Source organism: Leptodactylus fuscus, chromosome 1 (genome assembly GCF_031893055.1).
Source record: "Leptodactylus fuscus isolate aLepFus1 chromosome 1, aLepFus1.hap2, whole genome shotgun sequence".
NCBI lineage: Eukaryota > Metazoa > Chordata > Amphibia > Anura > Leptodactylidae > Leptodactylus > Leptodactylus fuscus.
This window is the reverse complement of record NC_134265.1, coordinates 239,659,765-239,681,045: the sequence shown is the minus strand read 5'-3', so window position 1 is coordinate 239,681,045 and position 21,281 is coordinate 239,659,765. Positions and strand designations below refer to the sequence as shown.

The window sequence follows — 21,281 nt, the reverse complement described above, 5'->3', positions numbered from 1 at the left end:
TTTGTAGAGCCTGGATAGCTCAGTCGGTAGAGGATCAGACTTTTAATCTGAGGGTCTAGGGTTCAGGTTCCTGTTCAGGCAGAGAGTTGCTTTGAAAAGTTTGCATCATTCTCATACGTATCATGTTGATCGTAAGAGTTTGACACTTTTGTTTGGATTTTTTAGATTTTTGCTTAATGCCAAAACTGCAAATGTACAATCGAATTTTACCATTATTCTGTAACTATTAGCACCCTAGATGATCTATGCTGGAAATAGGATTAGACACTTTGCATATTCTAGAATCACCCATAAAACCATAATTGAACACTCTCTCTTAAAGCAGATCTATTCACATGTACATTAATTCCGATTTGAGGTACAGTATTATATTTTGTAGACCCTGGATAGCTCAGTCGGTAGAGCATCAGACTTTTAATCTGAGGGTCCAGAGTTCAAGTCCCTGTTCAGGCGGAGAATTTTTTTGAAAAGTATTTATCATTCACATACGTATCATGTTGATCTTAAGAGTTTGACACTTTTGTTTGGATTTTCTAGATTTTTGCTTAATGCCAAAACTGCAAATGTACAATCGAATTTTACCATTATTCTGTAAATATTAGCACCCCAGATGATCTATGCTGGAAATAGGATAGACACTTTCATATTCTAGAATCACCCATAAATCCCTAATTGAACACTCTCACTTAAATGAGATCTATTCTTATGTACATAAATTCCAATTTGGGGTACAGCATTATATTTCAGAGAGCCTGGATAGCTCAGTCGGTAGAGCATCAGACTTTCAATCTGAGGATACAGGGTTCAAGTCCCTGTTCAGGCAAAGAATTTCTTTGAAAAGTATGCATCATTCACATACGTATCATCATGATTGTAAGAGGTTGACACTTTTGTTTGGATTTTCTAGATTTTTGCTTAATGCCAAAACTGCAAATGTACAATCGACTTTTACCATTATTCTGTAACTATTAGCACCCTAGATGATCTATGCTGGAAATAGGATTAGACACTTTGCATATTCTAGAATCACCCATGAATCCCTAATTGAACACTCTCACTTAAAGGAGATGTATTCTTATGTACATTAATTCCGATTTGGGGTACAGCATTATGTTTTGGAGAGCCTGGATAGCTCAGTCGGTGAGCATCAGACTTTTAATCTGAGGGTCCAGGGTTCAGGTTCCTGTTCAGACGGAGAGTTGCTTTGAAAAGTATGCATCATTCACATACGTATGATGTTGATCATAAGAGTTTGAACCTTTTGTTTAGATTTTCTAGATTTTTGCCTAATGCCAAAACTGCAAATGTACAATCGAATTTTACCATTATTCTGTAACTATTAGCACCCTAGATGATCTATGCTGGAAATAGGATTAGATACTTTGCATATTCTAGAATCACCCATAAAAACATAATTGAACACTCTCTCTTAAAGCAGATCTATTCACATGTACATTAATTCCAATTTGAGGTACAGTATTATATTTTTTAGAGCCTGGACAGCTCAGTGGGTAGAGCATCAGTCTTTTAATCTGAGGGTCCAGGGTTCAAGTCCCTGTTCAGGCGGAAATTTTTTTTTGAAAAGTATGTATCATTCACATACGTATCATGTTGATCTTAAGAGTTTTACACTTTTGTTTGGATTTTCTAGATTTTTGCTTAATGCCAAAACTGCAAATGTACAATCGACTTTTACCATTATTCTGTAAATATTAGCATCCCAGATGATCTATGCTGGAAATAGGATAGACACTTTGCATATTCTAGAATCACCCATAAATCCCTAATTGAACACTCTCACTTAAAGGAGATGTATTCTTATGTACATTAATTCCAATTTGGGGTACAGCATTATATTTCGGAGGGCCTGGATATCTCAGTCGGTAGATCATCAGAGTTTTAATCTGAGGGTCCAGGGTTCAAGTCCCTGTTCAGGCGGATAATTGCTTTGAAAAGTATGCATCATTCACATACGTATCATCTTGATCGTAAGAGTTTGACACTTTTGTTTGGATTTTCTAGATTTTTGCTTAATGCCAAAACTGCAAATGTACAATCGACTTTTACCATTATTCTGTGACTATTAGCACCCTAGATGATCTTTGCTGGAAATAGGATTAGACGCTTTGTTTATTCTAGAATCACCCATAAATCCCTAATTGAACACTCTCACTTAAAGGAGATGTATTCTTATGTACATTAATTCCGATTTGGGGTACAGCATTATGTTTTGGAGAGCCTGGATAGCTCAGTCGGTAGAGCATCAGACTTTTAATCTGAGGGTCCAGGGTTCAGGTTCCTGTTCAGACGGAGAGTTGCTTTGAAAAGTATGCATCATTCACATACGTATGATGTTGATCATAAGAGTTTGAAACTTTTGTTTGGATTTTCTAGATTTTTGCCTAATGCCAAAACTGCAAATGTACAATCGAATTTTACCATTATTCTGTAACTATTAGCACCCTAGATGATCTATGCTGGAAATAGGATTAGATACTTTGCATATTCTAGAATCACCCATAAAACCATAATTGAACACTCTCTCTTAAAGCAGATCTATTCACATGTACATTAATTCCGATTTGAGGTACAGTATTATATTTTGTAGAGCCTGGATAGCTCAGTCGGTAGAGCATCAGACTTTTAATCTGAGGGTCCAGGGTTCAAGTCCCTGTTCAGGCGAAGAGTTGTTTTGAAAAGTATGCATCATTCACATACGTATGATGTTGATCATAAGAGTTTGAAACTTTTGTTTGGATTTTCTAGATTTTTGCCTAATGCCAAAACTGCAAATGTACAATCGAATTTTACCATTATTCTGTAACTATTAGCACCCTAGATGATCTATGCTGGAAATAGGATTAGATACTTTGCATATTCTAGAATCACCCATAAAACCATAATTGAACACTCTCTCTTAAAGCAGATCTATTCACATGTACATTAATTCCGATTTGAGGTACAGTATTATATTTTGTAGAGCCTGGATACCTCAGTCGGTAGAGCATCAGACTTTTAATCTGAGGGTCTAGGGTTCAGGTTCCTGTTCAGGCAGAGAGTTGCTTTGAAAAGTTTGCATCATTCTCATACGTATCATGTTGATCGTAAGTGTTTGACACTTTTGTTTGGATTTTTTAGATTTTTGCTTAATGCCAAAACTGCAAATGTACAATCGAATTTTACCATTATTCTGTAACTTTTAGCACCCTAGATGATCTATGCTGGAAATAGGATTAGACACTTTGCATATTCTAGAATCACCCATAAAACCATAATTGAACACTCTCTCTTAAAGCAGATCTATTCACATGTACATTAATTCCGATTTGGGGTACAGCATTATTTTTTGGAGAGCCTGGATAGCTCAGTCGGTAGAGCATCAGACTTTTAATCTGGGGGTCCAGTGTTCAGGTTCCTGTTCAGGCGGAGAGTTGCATCGAAAAGTGTGCATCATTCCCATACGTATCATGTTGATCGTAAGAGTTTGACACTTTTGTTTGGATTTTTTAGATTTTTGCTTAATGCCAAAACTGCAAATGCACAATCGAATTTTAACATTATTCTGTAACTATTAGCACCCTAGATGATCTATGCTGGAAATAGGATTAGACACTTTGCATATTCTAGAATCACCCATAAAACCATAATTGAACACTCTCTCTTAAAGCAGATCTATTCACATGTACATTAATTCCGAATTGAGGTACAGTATTATATTTCGTAGAGCCTGGATAGCTCAGTCGGTAGAGCATCAGACTTTTAATCTGAGGGTCCAGGGTTCAAGTCCCTGTTCAGGTAGAGAGATGCTTTGAAAAAAATGCATCATTCACATACGTATGATGTTGATCATAAGAGTTTGACACTTTTGTTTGGATTTTCTAGATTTTTGCTTAATGCCAAATCTGCAAATGTACAATCGAATTTTACCATTATTCTGTAACTATTAGCACCCTAGATGATCTATGCTGGAAATAGGATTAGACACTTTGCATATTCTAGAATCACCCATAAAACCATAATTGAACACTCTCTCTTAAAGCAGATCTATTCACATGTACATTAATTCCGATTTGAGGTACAGTATTATATTTTTTAGAGCCTGGATAGCTCAGTCGGTAGAGCATCAGACTTTTAATCTGAGGGTCCAGGGTTCAAGTCCTTGTTCAGGCGGAGAATTTTTTTGAAAAGTATGTATCATTCACATACGTATCATGTTGATCTTAAGAGTTTGACACTTTTGTTTGGATTTTCTAGATTTTTGCTTAATGCCAAAACTGCAAATGTACAATCGAATTTTACCATTATTCTGTAACTATTAGCACCCTAGATGATCTATGCTGGAAATAGGATTAGACACTTTGCATATTCTAGAATCACCCATAAAACCATAATTGAACACTCTCTCTTAAAGCAGATCTATTCACATGTACATTAATTCCGATTTGAGGTACAGAAATCTATTTTGTAGACCCTGGATAGCTCAGTCGGTAGAGCATCAGACTTTTAATCTGAGGGTCCAGGGTTCAAGTCCCTGTTCAGGCGAAGAATTTCTTGGAAAAGTATGCATCATTCACATACGTATCATCATGATCGTAAGAGTTTGAAACTTTTGTTTGGATTTTCTAGATTTTTGCTTAATGCCAAAACTGCAAATGTACAATCGACTTTTACCATTATCCTGTAACTATTAGCACCCTAGATGATCTATGCTGGAAAAAGGATTAGACACTTTGCATATTCTAGAATCACCCATAAAACCATAATTAAACACTGTCTCGTAAAGCAGAACTATTCACATGTACATTAATTCCGATTTCAGGTACAGTATTATATTTTTTAGGGCCTGGATAGCTCAGTCGGTAGAGCATCAGACTTTTAATCTGAGGGTCCAGGGTTTAAGTCCCTGTTCAGGCGGAGAATTTTTTTGAAAAGTATGTATCATTCACATACGTATCATGTTGATCTAAAGAGTTTGACTCTTTGGTTTGCATTTTCTAGATTTTTGCTTAATGCCAAAACTGCAAATGTACAATCGACTTTTACCATTATTCTGTAAATAGTAGCACCCCAGATGATCTATGCTTGAAATAGGATAGACACTTTCATATTCTAGAATCACCCATAAATCCCTAATTGAACACTCTCACTTAAAGGAGATAAATTCTTATGTACATTAATTCCGATTTGGGGTACAGTATTATATTTCGGAGGGCCTGGATAACTCAGTCGGTAGAGCATCAGACTTTTAATCTGAGGGTCCACGGTTCAAGTCCCTGTTCAGGCGGAGAATTGCTTTGAAAAGTATGCATCATTCACATTCGTATCATCTTGATCGTAAGAGTTTGACACTTTTGCTTGGATTTTCTAGATTTTTGCTTAATGCCAAAACTGCAAATGTACAATCGACTTTTACCATTATTCTGTAACTATTAGCACCATAGATTATCTATGCTGGAAATAGGATTAGACACTTTGCATATTCTAGAATCACCCATAAAACCATAATTGAAAACTCTCTCTTAAAGCAGATCTATTCACATGTACATTAATTCCAATTTGGGGTACAGCATTGTGTTTCAGAGAGCCTGGATAGCTCAATCGGTAGCGCATCAGACTTTTAATCTGAGGGTCCAGGATTCAAGTCCCTGTTCAGGCGGAGAAGTTGCTTTGAAAAGTATGCATCATTCATATACGTATGATGTTCATCATAAAAGTTTGGATTTTCTAGATTTTTGCTTAATGCCAAAACTGCAAATGTACAATCGAATTTTACCATTATTCTGTAACTATTAGCACCCTAGATGATCTATGCTGGAAATAGGATTAGACACTTTGCATATTCTAGAATCACCCATAAAACCATAATTGAACACTCTCTCGTAAAGCAGATCTATTCACATGTACATTAATTCCGATTTGAGGTACAGTATTATATTTTTTAGAGCCTGGATAGCTCAGTCGGTAGAGCATCAGACTTTTAATCTGAGGGTCCAGGGTTCAAGTCCCTGTTCAGGCAGAGATTTTTTTTGAAAAGTATGTATCATTCACATACGTATCATGTTGATCGTAAGAGTTTGACACTTTTGTTTGGATTTTTTAGATTTTTGCTTAATGCCAAAACTGCAAATGTACAATCGAATTTTAACATTATTCTGTAACTATTAGCACCCTAGATGATCTGTGCTGGAAATAGGATTAGACACTTTGCATATTCTAGAATCACCCATGAAACCATAATTGAACACTCTCTCTTAAAGCAGATCTATTCACATGTACATCAATTCCGATTTGAGGTACAGTATTATATTTTGTAGATCCTGGATAGCTCAGTCGGTAGAGCATCAAACTTTAAATCTGAGGGTCCAGGGTTCAAGTCCCTGTTCAGGCGGAGAGTTGCTTTGAAAAGTATGCATCATTCACATACGTATGATGTTGATCAAAAGGGTTTGAAAGTTTTGTTTGGATTTTCTAGATTTTTGCTTAATGCCAAAACTGCAAATGTACAATCGAATTTTACCATTATTCTGTAACTTTTAGCACCCTAGATGATCTGTGCTGGAAATAGGATTAGACACTTTGCATATTCTAGAATCACCCATGAAACCATAAATGAACACTCTATCTTTAAGCAGATCTATTCACATGTACATTAATTCCGATTTAAGGTACAGTATTACATTTTGTAGAACCTGGATAGCTCATTCGGTAGAGCATCAGACTTTTAATCTGAGGGTCTAGGGTTCAGGTTCCTGTTCAGGCAGAGAGTTGCTTTGAAAAGTTTGCATCATTCTCATACGTATCATGTTGATCGTAAGAGTTTGACACTTTTGTTTGGATTTTTTAGATTTTTGCTTAATGCCAAAACTGCAAATGTACAATCGAATTTTACCATTATTCTGTAACTATTAGCACCCTAGATGATCTATGCTGGAAATAGGATTAGACACTTTGCATATTCTAGAATCACCCATAAAACCATAATTGAACACTCTCTCTTAAAGCAGATCTATTCACATGTACATTAATTCCGATTTGAGGTACAGTATTATATTTTGTAGAGCCTGGATAGCTCAGTCAGTAGAGCATCAGACTTTTAATCTGAGGGTCTAGGGTTCAGGTTCCTGTTCAGGCAGAGAGTTGCTTTGAAAAGTTTGCATCATTCTCATACGTATCATGTTGATCGTAAGAGTTTGACACTTTTGTTTGGATTTTTTAGATTTTTGCTTAATGCCAAAACTGCAAATGTACAATCGAATTTTACCATTATTCTGTAACTATTAGCACCCTAGATGATCTGTGCTGGAAATAGGATTAGACACTTTGCATATTCTAGAATCACCCATAAAACCATAATTGAACACTCTCTCGTAAAGCAGATCTATTCACATGTACATTAATTCCGATTTGAGGTACAGTATTATATTTTTTAGAGCCTGGACAGCTCAGTCGGTAGAGCATCAGACTTTTAATCTGAGGGTCCAGGGTTCAAGTCCCTGTTCAGGCAGAGATTTTTTTTTGAAAAGTATGTATCATTCACATACGTATCATGTTGATCGTACGAGTTTGACACTTTTGTTTGGATTTTTTAGATTTTTGCTTAATGCCAAAACTGCAAATGTACTATCGAATTTTAACATTATTCTGTAACTATTAGCACCCTAGATGATCTGTGCTGGAAATAGGATTAGACACTTTGCATATTCTAGAATCACCCATGAAACCATAATTGAACACTCTCTCTTAAAGCAGATCTATTCACATGTACATTAATTCCGATTTGAGGTACAGTATTATATTTTGTAGAGCCTGGATAGCTCAGTCGGTAAAGCATCAAACTTTTAATCTGAGGATCCAGGGTTCAAGTCCCTTTTCAGGCGGAGAGTTGCTTTGAAAAGCATGCATCATTCACATACGTATGATGTTGATCAAAAGGGTTTGAAATTTTTGTTTGGATTTTCTAGATTTTTGCTTAATGCCAAAACTGCAAATGTACAATCGAATTTTACCATTATTCTGTAACTTTTAGCACCCTAGATGATCTGTGCTGGAAATAGGATTAGACGCTTTGAATATTCTAGAATCACCCATGAAACCATAATTGAACACTCTCTCTTAAAGCAGATCTATTCACATGTACATTAATTCCGATTTGAGGTACAGTATTAAATTTTGTAGAACCTGGATAGCTCAGTCGGTAGAGCACCAGACTTTTAATCTGAGGGTCTAGGGTTCAGGTTCCTGTTCAGGCAGAGAGTTGCTTTGAAAAGTTTGCATCATTCTCATACGTATCATGTTGATCGTAAGAGTTTGACACTTTTGTTTGGATTTTTTAGATTTTTGCTTAATGCCATAACTGCAAATGTACAATCGAATTTTACCATTATTCTGTAACTATTAGCACCCTAGATGATCTATTCTGGAAATAGGATTAGACACTTTGCATATTCTAGAATCACCCATAAAACCATAATTGAACACTCTCTCTTAAAGCAGATCTATTCACATGTACATTAATTCCGATTTGAGGTACAGTATTAAATTTTGTAGAGCCTGGATAGCTCAGTCGGTAGAGCATCAGACTTTTAATCTGAGGGTCCAGAGTTCAAGTCCCTGTTCAGGCGGAGAATTTTTTTGAAAAGTATTTATCATTCACATACGTATCATGTTGATCTTAAGAGTTTGACACTTTTGTTTGGATTTTCTAGATTTTTGCTTAATGCCAAAACTGCAAATGTACAATCGAATTTTACCATTATTCTGTAAATATTAGCACCCCAGATGATCTATGCTGGAAATAGGATAGACACTTTCATATTCTAGAATCACCCATAAATCCCTAATTGAACACTCTCACTTAAAGGAGATCTATTCTTATGTACATTAATTCCAATTTGGGGTACAGCATTATATTTCAGAGAGCCTGGATAGCTCAGTCGGTAGAGCATCAGACTTTTAATCTGAGGATCCAGGGTTCAAGTCCCTGTTCAGGCAAAGAATTTCTTTGAAAAGTATGCATCATTCACATACGTATCATCATGATTGTAAGAGGTTGACACCTTTGTTTGGATTTTCTAGATTTTTGCTTAATGCCAAAACTGCAAATGTACAATCGACTTTTACCATTATTCTGTAACTATTAGCACCCTAGATGATCTATGCTGGAAATAGGATTAGACACTTTGCATATTCTAGAATCACCCATGAATCCCTAATTGAACACTCTCACTTAAAGGAGATGTATTCTTATGTACATTAATTCCGATTTGGGGTACAGCATTATGTTTTGGAGAGCCTGGATAGCTCAGTCGGTAGAGCATCAGACTTTTAATCTGAGGGTCCAGGGTTCAGGTTCCTGTTCAGACGGAGAGTTGCTTTGAAAAGTATGCATCATTCACATACGTATGATGTTGATCATAAGAGTTTGAACCTTTTGTTTAGATTTTCTAGATTTTTGCCTAATGCCAAAACTGCAAATGTACAATCGAATTTTACCATTATTCTGTAACTATTAGCACCCTAGATGATCTATGCTGGAAATAGGATTAGATACTTTGCATATTCTAGAATCACCCATAAAAACATAATTGAACACTCTCTCTTAAAGCAGATCTATTCACATGTACATTAATTCCAATTTGAGGTACAGTATTATATTTTTTAGAGCCTGGACAGCTCAGTGGGTAGAGCATCAGTCTTTTAATCTGAGGGTCCAGGGTTCAAGTCCCTGTTCAGGCGGAAATTTTTTTTTGAAAAGTATGTATCATTCACATACGTATCATGTTGATCTTAAGAGTTTTACACTTTTGTTTGGATTTTCTAGATTTTTGCTTAATGCCAAAACTGCAAATGTACAATCGACTTTTACCATTAATCTGTAAATATTAGCATCCCAGATGATCTATGCTGGAAATAGGATAGACACTTTGCATATTCTAGAATCACCCATAAATCCCTAATTGAACACTCTCACTTAAAGGAGATGTATTCTTATGTACATTAATTCCAATTTGGGGTACAGCATTATATTTCGGAGGGCCTGGATATCTCAGTCGGTAGATCATCAGACTTTTAATCTGAGGGTCCAGGGTTCAAGCCCCTGTTCAGGCGAAGAATTTCTTGGAAAAGTATGCATCATTCACATACGTATCATCATGATCGTAAGAGTTTGACACTTTTGTTTGGATTTTCTAGATTTTTGCTTAATGCCAAAACTGCAAATGTACAATCGACTTTTACCATTATTCTGTAACTATTAGCACCCTAGATGATCTATGCTGGAAATAGGATTAGACACTTTGCATATTCTAGAATCAACCATGAATCCCTAATTGAACACTCTCACTTAAAGGAGATGTATTCTTATGTACATTAATTCCGATTTGGGGTACAGCATTATGTTTTGGAGAGCCTGGATAGCTCAGTCAGTAGAGCATCAGACTTTTAATCTGAGGGTCCAGGGGTCAAGTCCCTGTTCAGGCGGAGAAGTTGCTTTGAAAAGTATGCATCATTCATATACGTATGATGTTCATCATAAAAGTTTGAAACTTTTGTTTTTATTTTCTAGATTTTTGCTTAATGCCAAAACTGCAAATGTACAATTGAATTTTACCATTATTCTGTAACTATTAGCACCCTAGATGATCTATGCTGGAAATAGAATTAGACACTTTGCATATTCTAGAATCACCCATAAAACCATAATTGAACACTCTCTCGTAAAGCAGATCTATTCACATGTACATTAATTCCGATTTGAGGTACAGTATTATATCTTTTAGAGCCTGGAGAGCTCAGTCGGTAGAACATCATACTTTTAATCTGAGGGTCCAGGGTTCAAGTCCCTGTTCAGGCAGAGAATTTTTTTGAAAAGTATGTATCATTCACATACGTATCATGTTGATCGTAAGAGTTTGACACTTTTGTTTGGATTTTTTAGATTTTTACTTAATGCCAAAACTGCAAATGTACAATCGAATTTTAACATTATTCTGTAACTATTAGCACCCTAGATGATCTGTGCTGGAAATAGGATTAAACACTTTTCATATTCTAGAATCACCCATGAAACCATAATTGAACACTCTCTCTTAAAGCAGATCTATTCACATGTACATTAATTCCGATTTGAGGTACAGTATTATATTTTGTAAAGCCTGGATAGCTCAGTTCGTAGAGCATCGATCTTTTAATCTGAGGGTCCAGGGTTCAAGTCCCTGTTCAGGCGGAGAGTTGCTTTGAAAAGTATGCATCATTCACATACGTATGATGTTGATCAAAACGGTTTGAAAATTTTGTTTGGATTTTCTAGATTTTTGCTTAATGCCAAAACTGCAAATGTACAATCGAATTTTACCATTATTCTGTAACTATTAGCACCCTAGATGATCTATTCTGGAAATAGGATTAGACACTTTGCATATTCTAGAATCACCCATAAAACCATAATTGAACACTCTCTCTTAAAGCAGATCTATTCACATGTACATTAATTCCGATTTGAGGTACAGTATTATATTTTGTAAAGCCTGGATAGCTCAGTCCGTAGAGCATCGATCTTTTAATCTGAGGGTCCAGGGTTCAAGTCCCTGTTCAGGCGGAGAGTTGCTTTGAAAAGTATGCATCATTCACATACGTATGATGTTGATCAAAACGGTTTGAAAATTTTGTTTGGATTTTCTAGATTTTTGCTTAATGCCAAAACTGCAAATGTACAATCGAATTTTACCATTATTCTGTAAATATTAGCACCCCAGATGATCTATGCTGGAAATAGGATAGACACTTTCATATTCTAGAATCACCCATAAATCCCTAATTGAACACTCTCACTTAAAGGAGATCTATTCTTATGTACATTAATTCCAATTTGGGGTACAGCATTATATTTCAGAGAGCCTGGATAGCTCAGTCGGTAGAGCATCAGACTTTTAATCTGAGGATCCAGGGTTCAAGTCCCTGTTCAGGCAAAGAATTTCTTTGAAAAGTATGCATCATTCACATACGTATCATCATGATTGTAAGAGGTTGACACCTTTGTTTGGATTTTCTAGATTTTTGCTTAATGCCAAAACTGCAAATGTACAATCGACTTTTACCATTATTCTGTAACTATTAGCACCCTAGATGATCTATGCTGGAAATAGGATTAGACACTTTGCATATTCTAGAATCACCCATGAATCCCTAATTGAACACTCTCACTTAAAGGAGATGTATTCTTATGTACATTAATTCCGATTTGGGGTACAGCATTATGTTTTGGAGAGCCTGGATAGCTCAGTCGGTAGAGCATCAGACTTTTAATCTGAGGGTCCAGGGTTCAGGTTCCTGTTCAGACGGAGAGTTGCTTTGAAAAGTATGCATCATTCACATACGTATGATGTTGATCATAAGAGTTTGAACCTTTTGTTTAGATTTTCTAGATTTTTGCCTAATGCCAAAACTGCAAATGTACAATCGAATTTTACCATTATTCTGTAACTATTAGCACCCTAGATGATCTATGCTGGAAATAGGATTAGATACTTTGCATATTCTAGAATCACCCATAAAAACATAATTGAACACTCTCTCTTAAAGCAGATCTATTCACATGTACATTAATTCCAATTTGAGGTACAGTATTATATTTTTTAGAGCCTGGACAGCTCAGTGGGTAGAGCATCAGTCTTTTAATCTGAGGGTCCAGGGTTCAAGTCCCTGTTCAGGCGGAAATTTTTTTTTGAAAAGTATGTATCATTCACATACGTATCATGTTGATCTTAAGAGTTTTACACTTTTGTTTGGATTTTCTAGATTTTTGCTTAATGCCAAAACTGCAAATGTACAATCGACTTTTACCATTAATCTGTAAATATTAGCATCCCAGATGATCTATGCTGGAAATAGGATAGACACTTTGCATATTCTAGAATCACCCATAAATCCCTAATTGAACACTCTCACTTAAAGGAGATGTATTCTTATGTACATTAATTCCAATTTGGGGTACAGCATTATATTTCGGAGGGCCTGGATATCTCAGTCGGTAGATCATCAGACTTTTAATCTGAGGGTCCAGGGTTCAAGTCCCTGTTCAGGCGGATAATTGCTTTGAAAAGTATGCATCATTCACATACGTATCATCTTGATCGTAAGAGTTTGACACTTTTGTTTGGATTTTCTAGATTTTTGCTTAATGCCAAAACTGCAAATGTACAATCGACTTTTACCATTATTCTGTGACTATTAGCACCCTAGATGATCTTTGCTGGAAATAGGATTAGACGCTTTGTTTATTCTAGAATCACCCATAAATCCCTAATTGAACACTCTCACTTAAAGGAGATGTATTCTTATGTACATTAATTCCGATTTGAGGTACAGTATTATATTTTGTAGAGCCTGGATAGCTCAGTCGGTAGAGCATCAGACTTTTAATCTGAGGGTCCAGGGTTCAAGTCCCTGTTCAGGCGAAGAGTTGTTTTGAAAAGTATGCATCATTCACATACGTATGATGTTGATCATAAGAGTTTGAAACTTTTGTTTGGATTTTCTAGATTTTTGCCTAATGCCAAAACTGCAAATGTACAATCGAATTTTACTATTATTCTGTAACTATTAGCACCCTAGATGATCTATGCTGGAAATAGGATTAGATACTTTGCATATTCTAGAATCACCCATAAAACCATAATTGAACACTCTCTCTTAAAGCAGATCTATTCACATGTACATTAATTCCGATTTGAGGTACAGTATTATATTTTGTAGAGCCTGGATACCTCAGTCGGTAGAGCATCAGACTTTTAATCTGAGGGTCTAGGGTTCAGGTTCCTGTTCAGGCAGAGAGTTGCTTTGAAAAGTTTGCATCATTCTCATACGTATCATGTTGATCGTAAGTGTTTGACACTTTTGTTTGGATTTTTTAGATTTTTGCTTAATGCCAAAACTGCAAATGTACAATCGAATTTTACCATTATTCTGTAACTTTTAGCACCCTAGATGATCTATGCTGGAAATAGGATTAGACACTTTGCATATTCTAGAATCACCCATAAAACCATAATTGAACACTCTCTCTTAAAGCAGATCTATTCACATGTACATTAATTCCGATTTGGGGTACAGCATTATGTTTTGGAGAGCCTGGATGGCTCAGTCGGTAGAGCATCAGACTTTTAATCTGGGGGTCCAGGGTTCAGGTTCCTGTTCAGGCGGAGAGTTGCATTGAAAAGTGTGCATCATTCCCATACGTATCATGTTGATCGTAAGAGTTTGACACTTTTGTTTGGATTTTTTAGATTTTTGCTTAATGCCAAAACTGCAAATGCACAATCGAATTTTAACATTATTCTGTAACTATTAGCACCCTAGATGATCTATGCTGGAAATAGGATTAGACACTTTGCATATTCTAGAATCACCCATAAAACCATAATTGAACACTCTCTCTTAAAGCAGATCTATTCACATGTACATTAATTCCGAATTGAGGTACAGTATTATATTTCGTAGAGCCTGGATAGCTCAGTCGGTAGAGCATCAGACTTTTAATCTGAGGGTCCAGGGTTCAAGTCCCTGTTCAGGTAGAGAGATGCTTTGAAAAAAATGCATCATTCACATACGTATGATGTTGATCATAAGAGTTTGACACTTTTGTTTGGATTTTCTAGATTTTTGCTTAATGCCAAATCTGCAAATGTACAATCGAATTTTACCATTATTCTGTAACTATTAGCACCCTAGATGATCTATGCTGGAAATAGGATTAGACACTTTGCATATTCTAGAATCACCCATAAAACCATAATTGAACACTCTCTCTTAAAGCAGATCTATTCACATGTACATTAATTCCGATTTGAGGTACAGTATTATATTTTTTAGAGCCTGGGTAGCTCAGTCGGTAGAGCATCAGACTTTTAATCTGAGGGTCCAGGGTTCAAGTCCTTGTTCAGGCGGAGAATTTTTTTGAAAAGTATGTATCATTCACATACGTATCATGTTGATCTTAAGAGTTTGACACTTTTGTTTGGATTTTCTAGATTTTTGCTTAATGCCAAAACTGCAAATGTACAATCGAATTATACCATTATTCTGTAACTATTAGCACCCTAGATGATCTATGCTGGAAATAGGATTAGACACTTTGCATATTCTAGAATCACCCATAAAACCATAATTGAACACTCTCTCTTAAAGCAGATCTATTCACATGTACATTAATTCCGATTTGAGGTACAGTATTATATTTTGTAGAGCCTGGATAGCTCAGTTGGTAGAGCATCAGACTTTTATTCTGAGGGTCCAGGGTTCAAGTCCCTGCTCAGGCGGAGAGTTGCTTTGAAAAGTATGCATCATTAACAAACGTATGATGTTGATCAAAAGAGTTTGAAACTTTTGTTTGGATTCTCTAGATTTTTGCTTAATGCCAAAACTGCAAATATACAATCGAATTTTACCATTATTCTGTAACTTTTAGCACCCTAGATGATCTATGCTGGAAATAGGATTAGACACTTTGCATATTCTAGAATCACCCATAAAACCATAATTGAACACTCTCTCTTAAAGCAGATCTATTAACATGTACATTAATTCCAATTTGAGGTACAGTATTATGTTTTTTAGATCCTGGATAGCTCAGTTGGTAGAGCATCAGACTTTTAATCTGAGGGTCCAGGGTTCAAGTCCCTGTTGAGGCGGAGAATTTTTTTGAAAAGTATGTATCATTCACATACGTATCATGTTGATCTTAAGAGTTTGACACTTTTGTTTGGATTTTCTTGATTTTTGCTTAATGCCAAAACTGCAATTGTACAATCGACTTTTACCATTATTCTGTAAATATTAGCATCCCAGATGATCTATGCTGGAAATAGGATAAACACTTTGCATATTCTAGAATCACCCATAAATCCCTAATTGAACACTCTCACTTAAAGGAGATGTATTCTTATGTACATTAATTCCAATTTGGGGTACAGCATTATATTTCGGAGGGCCTGGATATCTCAGTCGGTAGATCATCAGACTTTTAATCTGAGGGTCCAGGGTTCAAGTCCCTGTTCAGGCGGATAATTGCTTTGAAAAGTATGCATCATTCACATACGTATCATCTTGATCGTAAGAGTTTGACACTTTTGTTTGGATTTTCTAGATTTTTGCTTAATGCCAAAACTGCAAATGTACAATCGACTTTTACCATTATTCTGTGACTATTAGCACCCTAGATGATCTTTGCTGGAAATAGGATTAGACGCTTTGTTTATTCTAGAATCACCCATAAATCCCTAATTGAACACTCTCACTTAAAGGAGATGTATTCTTATGTACATTAATTCCGATTTGAGGTACAGTATTATATTTTGTAGAGCCTGGATAGCTCAGTCGGTAGAGCATCAGACTTTTAATCTGAGGGTCCAGGGTTCAAGTCCCTGTTCAGGCGAAGAGTTGTTTTGAAAAGTATGCATCATTCACATACGTATGATGTTGATCATAAGAGTTTGAAACTTTTGTTTGGATTTTCTAGATTTTTGCCTAATGCCAAAACTGCAAATGTACAATCGAATTTTACTATTATTCTGTAACTATTAGCACCCTAGATGATCTATGCTGGAAATAGGATTAGATACTTTGCATATTCTAGAATCACCCATAAAACCATAATTGAACACTCTCTCTTAAAGCAGATCTATTCACATGTACATTAATTCCGATTTGAGGTACAGTATTATATTTTGTAGAGCCTGGATACCTCAGTCGGTAGAGCATCAGACTTTTAATCTGAGGGTCTAGGGTTCAGGTTCCTGTTCAGGCAGAGGGTTGCTTTGAAAAGTTTGCATCATTCTCATACGTATCATGTTGATCGTAAGTGTTTGACACTTTTGTTTGGATTTTTTAGATTTTTGCTTAATGCCAAAACTGCAAATGTACAATCGAATTTTACCATTATTCTGTAACTTTTAGCACCCTAGATGATCTATGCTGGAAATAGGATTAGACACTTTGCATATTCTAGAATCACCCATAAAACCATAATTGAACACTCTCTCTTAAAGCAGATCTATTCACATGTACATTAATTCCGATTTGGGGTACAGCATTATGTTTTGGAGAGCCTGGATGGCTCAGTCGGTAGAGCATCAGACTTTTAATCTGGGGGTCCAGGGTTCAGGTTCCTGTTCAGGCGGAGAGTTGCATTGAAAAGTGTGCATCATTCCCATACGTATCATGTTGATCGTAAGAGTTTGACACTTTTGTTTGGATTTTTTAGATTTTTGCTTAATGCCAAAACTGCAAATGCACAATCGAATTTTAACATTATTCTGTAACTATTAGCACCCTAGATGATCTATGCTGGAAATAGGATTAGACACTTTGCATATTCTAGAATCACCCATAAAACCATAATTGAACACTCTCTCTTAAAGCAGATCTATTCACATGTACATTAATTCCGAATTGAGGTACAGTATTATATTTCGTAGAGCCTGGATAGCTCAGTCGGTAGAGCATCAGACTTTTAATCTGAGGGTCCAGGGTTCAAGTCCCTGTTCAGGTAGAGAGATGCTTTGAAAAAAATGCATCATTCACATACGTATGATGTTGATCATAAGAGTTTGACACTTTTGTTTGGATTTTCTAGATTTTTGCTTAATGCCAAATCTGCAAATGTACAATCGAATTTTACCATTATTCTTTAACTATTAGCACCCTAGATGATCTATGCTGGAAATAGGATTAGACACTTTGCATATTCTAGAATCACCCATAAAACCATAATTGAACACTCTCTCTTAAAGCAGATCTATTCACATGTACATTAATTCCGATTTGAGGTACAGTATTATATTTTTTAGAGCCTGGGTAGCTCAGTCGGTAGAGCATCAGACTTTTAATCTGAGGGTCCAGGGTTCAAGTCCTTGTTCAGGCGGAGAATTTTTTTGAAAAGTATGTATCATTCACATACGTATCATGTTGATCTTAAGAGTTTGACACTTTTGTTTGGATTTTCTAGATTTTTGCTTAATGCCAAAACTGCAAATGTACAATCGAATTATACCATTATTCTGTAACTATTAGCACCCTAGATGATCTATGCTGGAAATAGGATTAGACACTTTGCATATTCTAGAATCACCCATAAAACCATAATTGAACACTCTCTCTTAAAGCAGATCTATTCACATGTACATTAATTCCGATTTGAGGTACAGTATTATATTTTGTAGAGCCTGGATAGCTCAGTTGGTAGAGCATCAGACTTTTATTCTGAGGGTCCAGGGTTCAAGTCCCTGCTCAGGCGGAGAGTTGCTTTGAAAAGTATGCATCATTAACAAACGTATGATGTTGATCAAAAGAGTTTGAAACTTTTGTTTGGATTCTCTAGATTTTTGCTTAATGCCAAAACTGCAAATATACAATCGAATTTTACCATTATTCTGTAACTTTTAGCACCCTAGATGATCTATGCTGGAAATAGGATTAGACACTTTGCATATTCTAGAATCACCCATAAAACCATAATTGAACACTCTCTCTTAAAGCAGATCTATTAACATGTACATTAATTCCAATTTGAGGTACAGTATTATGTTTTTTAGATCCTGGATAGCTCAGTTGGTAGAGCATCAGACTTTTAATCTGAGGGTCCAGGGTTCAAGTCCCTGTTGAGGCGGAGAATTTTTTTGAAAAGTATGTATCATTCACATACGTATCATGTTGATCTTAAGAGTTTGACACTTTTGTTTGGATTTTCTTGATTTTTGCTTAATGCCAAAACTGCAATTGTACAATCGACTTTTACCATTATTCTGTAAATATTAGCATCCCAGATGATCTATGCTGGAAATAGGATAAACACTTTGCATATTCTAGAATCACCCATAAATCCCTAATTGAACACTCTCACTTAAAGGAGATGTATTCTTATGTACATTAATTCCAATTTGGGGTACAGCATTATATTTTGTAGAGCCTGGATAGCTCAGTCGGTAGATCATCAGACTTTTAATCTGAGGGTCCAGGGTTCAAGTCCCTGTTCAGGCGGTTAATTGCTTTGAAAAGTATGCATCATTCACATACGTATCATCTTGATCGTAAGAGTTTGACACTTTAGTTTGGATTTTCTAGATTTTTGCTTAATGCCAAAACTGCAAATGTACAATCGACTTTTACCATTATTCTGTAACTATTAGCATCCTAGATGATCTTTGCTGGAAATAGGATTAGACGCTTTGTTTATTCTAGAATCACCCATAAATCCCTAATTGAACACTCTCACTTAAAGGAGATGTATTCTTATGTACATTAATTCCGATTTGGGGTACAGCATTATGTTTTGGAGAGCCTGGATAGCTCAGTCGGTAGAGCATCAGACTTTTAATCTGGGGGTCCAGGGTTCAGGTTCCTGTTCAGGCGGAGAGTTGCAGTGAAAAGTGTGCATCATTCCCATACGTATCATGTTGATCGTAAGAGTTTGACACTTTAGTTTGGATTTTTTAGATTTTTGCTTAATGCCAAAACTGCAAATGTACAATCGAATTTTACCATTATTCTGTAACTATTAGCACCCTAGATGATCTATGCTGGAAATAGGATTAGACACTTTGCATATTCTAGAATCACCCATAAAACCATAATTGAACACTCTCTCTTAAAGCAGATCTATTCACATGTACATTAATTCCGATTTGATGTACAGTATTATATTTTTTAGAGCCTGGATAGCTCAGTTGGTAGAGCATCAGACTTTTAATCTGAGGGTCCAGGGTTCAAGTCCCTGTTCAGGCGGATAATTGCTTTTAAAAGTATGCATCATTCACATACGTATCATCTTGATCGTAAGAGTTTGACACTTTTGTTTGGATTTTCTAGATTTTTGCTTAATGCCAAAACTGCAAATGTACAATCGACTTTTACCATTATTCTGTAACTATTAGCACCCTAGATGATCTATACTGGAAATAGGATTAGACGCTTTGTTTATTCTAGAATCACCCATAAATCCCTAATTGCACACTCTCACTTAAAGGAGATGTATTCTTATGTACATTAATTCCGATTTGGGGTACAGCATTATGTTTTGGAGAGCTTGGATAGCTCAGTTGGTAGAGCATCAGACTTGTAATCTGGGGGTCCAGGGTTCAGGTTCCTGTTCAGGCGGAGAGTTGCTTTGAAAAGTGTGCATCATTCTCATACGTATCATGTTGATCGTAAGAGTTTGACACTTTTGTTTGGATTTTTTAGATTTTTGCTTAATGCCAAAACTGCAAATGTACAATCGAATTTTAACATTATTCTGTAACTATTAGCACCCTAGATGATTTATGCTGGAAATAGGATTAGACACTTTGCATATTCAAGAATCACCCATAAAACCATAATTGAACACTCTCTCTTAAAGCAGATCTATTCACATGTACATTAATTCCAATTTGAGGTACAGTATTTTATTTTTTAGAGTCTGGATAGCTCAGTTGGGAGAGCATCAGACATTTGATCTGAGGGTCCAGGCTTCAAGTCCCTGTTCAGGCGGAGAATTTTTTAAAAAAAAGTATTTATCATTCACATACGTATCATGTTGATCTTAAGAGTTTGACACTTTTGTTTGGATTTTCTAGATTTTTGCTTAATGCCAAAACTGCAAATGTACAATCGAATTTTACCATTATTCTGTAACTATTAGCACCCTAGATGATCTATGCTGGAAATAGGATTAGACACTTTGCATATTCTAGAATCACCCATAAAACCATAACTGAACACTCTCTCTTAAAGCAGATCTATTCACATGTACATTAATTCCGATTTGAGGTACAGTATTATATTTTGAAGAGCCTGGATAGCTCAGTCGGTAGAGCATCAGACTTTTAATCTGAGGGTCCAGGGTTCAAGTCCCTGTTCAGGCGGAGAAGTTTTTTTGAAAAGTATGTATCATTCACATACGTATGATGTTGATCTTAAGAGTTTGACACTTTTGTTTGGATTTTCTAGATTTTTGCTTAATGCCAAAACTGCAAATATACAATCGAATTTTACCATTATTCTGTAACTTTTAGCACCCTAGATGATCTATGCTGGAAATAGAATTAGACACTTTGCATATTCTAGAATCACCCATAAAACCATAATTGAACACTCTCTCTTAAAGCAGATCTATTCACATGTACATTATTTCCAATTTGAGGTACAGTATTATATTTTTTAGAGCCTGGATAGCTCAGTTGGTAGAGCATCAGACTTTTAATCTGAGGGTCCAGGGTTCAAGTTCCTGTTCAGGCGGAGAAGTTTTTTTG

At 35.9% G+C, this 21,281-nt stretch overlaps 8 non-coding genes across 8 annotated transcripts; all 8 read left to right on the top strand.

Moving 5' to 3' along the window:
- Positions 1-750: 750 nt before the first annotated feature.
- On the top strand, positions 751-823 carry TRNAE-UUC (transfer RNA glutamic acid (anticodon UUC)). Its single transcript has one exon. It is a non-coding gene; the product is annotated as a tRNA-Glu (tRNA).
- A 1,786-nt stretch (positions 824-2,609) lies between these two features.
- TRNAK-UUU (transfer RNA lysine (anticodon UUU)) lies at positions 2,610-2,682 on the top strand. Its single transcript has one exon. It is a non-coding gene; the product is annotated as a tRNA-Lys (tRNA).
- Positions 2,683-5,943: 3,261 nt separating this feature from the next.
- Positions 5,944-6,016, top strand: TRNAK-UUU (transfer RNA lysine (anticodon UUU)). The gene has a single exon. It is a non-coding gene; the product is annotated as a tRNA-Lys (tRNA).
- Positions 6,017-13,381: 7,365 nt separating this feature from the next.
- TRNAK-UUU (transfer RNA lysine (anticodon UUU)) lies at positions 13,382-13,454 on the top strand. The gene has a single exon. It is a non-coding gene; the product is annotated as a tRNA-Lys (tRNA).
- A 2,902-nt stretch (positions 13,455-16,356) lies between these two features.
- On the top strand, positions 16,357-16,429 carry TRNAK-UUU (transfer RNA lysine (anticodon UUU)). Its single transcript has one exon. It is a non-coding gene; the product is annotated as a tRNA-Lys (tRNA).
- A 3,274-nt stretch (positions 16,430-19,703) lies between these two features.
- On the top strand, positions 19,704-19,776 carry TRNAK-UUU (transfer RNA lysine (anticodon UUU)). The gene has a single exon. It is a non-coding gene; the product is annotated as a tRNA-Lys (tRNA).
- A 299-nt stretch (positions 19,777-20,075) lies between these two features.
- TRNAT-UGU (transfer RNA threonine (anticodon UGU)) lies at positions 20,076-20,148 on the top strand. The gene has a single exon. It is a non-coding gene; the product is annotated as a tRNA-Thr (tRNA).
- Positions 20,149-20,821: 673 nt separating this feature from the next.
- Positions 20,822-20,894, top strand: TRNAK-UUU (transfer RNA lysine (anticodon UUU)). Its single transcript has one exon. It is a non-coding gene; the product is annotated as a tRNA-Lys (tRNA).
- Positions 20,895-21,281: the final 387 nt, after the last annotated feature.